General features: G+C 48.2%; 1 protein-coding gene across 8 annotated transcripts in view; it reads right to left on the bottom strand.

The window, feature by feature from the left end:
- The window catches only part of Synj2 (synaptojanin 2), a 110,795-nt gene that overhangs the window by 15,884 nt on the left and 93,625 nt on the right, over positions 1-1,286 (bottom strand). The gene's annotated exons all lie outside the window — the stretch shown is intronic.

The following is a 1,286-nucleotide window of genomic DNA, read 5'->3' as shown; positions in this document are numbered from 1 at the left end:
GATTTGGACTTTTCAGCTACTCTTAAGAGATGGCTAGGGGCCAAGGAGATGGCTAAGTAAAATAAGTGCTTTCCTGGCAAGTGCAAGGGCCTGAGAGAGAGCCAGGGTTACACAAAAAAAAAAAAAAAAAAAAAGAGAGAGAGAGAGAGAGAGATCGCTAAATGCCTTTTGTGTAAAGGGCTATGCATTTGGGAGGTCAGGAGGAATGTTATGGCTTATGTCTTGTCCCCTCTGAGCCTCACAAGCTCACAGGTGGGGCTTTTAGAGAGTTGGCTGGATCTAGGGTGTGTGGTGCTGGGATAAAGGGTGTGTGGGGCTAAATTAGTTCATGGATCAGAATTAGCATAGTTCTGGGTGATGGGGAGCCCCACCCCATGTAAGAGGCACCACCCAAAGGCCTGCAGCCTGGACAGGATAAAAGGGAAAGGGAGGCCCACTGCGTCCTTGCTCGCAGCTTGCAGGTGCTTCCTCTACCTGCCCTGCCGTGGAGCAGGCTGGCTATGAACTGAAACCTCTACAGACTCTTGAAGGGACAGGAAAGGACCCAGAAGAGGAGGCCCCTGAGGAGACTGATGAGAGAAGTGACCTTCAGTTAGTTCAACCAAACTGAGGTGACCTAGCAGATGAGGAGCTGAGGTAAAAATTCTCCAACCTCACTCTTTTTTTCTTTTTTTCCGGAACCGGGGATTGCAAGGCCCTTGTGCTTGCCAGGGAAGTGCTTATTCCACTGAGCCATCTCCCCGGCCCCCTTTTTTTCTTCTATTGGCCTAACTCAAAAAAAAGAAAAGTGAAGGCCCGGGAAGCCTGCTGAGAGGGTCAGTGCAGCACAGGCATCTCAGACTGCGAGCAGGTGGAGAAGGGGCGGGTCTAGGGGGCAAATGAAGGGCTCCAGACCAGCACCAAGGATGCAGTCACGGAGGAGGAGGCAGAGAGGATATTCCATTATTGGACAACTTGGGAGAAGAGAAAGAACATCAAAACAGAGACATGAAGCCCTATGGAAGACAAACAGACCATAGAAATGCTGGCCTAAATAGCAGCAAGTTTATTCAAAGTGGAAAAGCCCTGCCTTGATCCTACTAACCCTGCCTTGGCTCCTATTTCCTGTCACTATTCTTGGAAAACAATTAGGTCACACTTGGTGATTCTACTTTCTTCTTCCACTACTTCATAGCTTCTAAATAAGATTGTATTCTAAAGAGTAAAGGACATGCACAAGGCCCTGAGTTCAATCCCCAGTACCACCAAAAAAAAAAAAAAATCCTAATGCCCTAATGCCTCCAGTA

This window comes from Octodon degus, unplaced genomic scaffold (genome assembly GCF_000260255.1).
Source record: "Octodon degus isolate 3935 unplaced genomic scaffold, OctDeg1.0 scaffold00024, whole genome shotgun sequence".
Classification (NCBI taxonomy): Eukaryota; Metazoa; Chordata; class Mammalia; order Rodentia; family Octodontidae; genus Octodon; species Octodon degus.
This window is presented reverse-complemented; position numbering and strand designations above follow the sequence as displayed.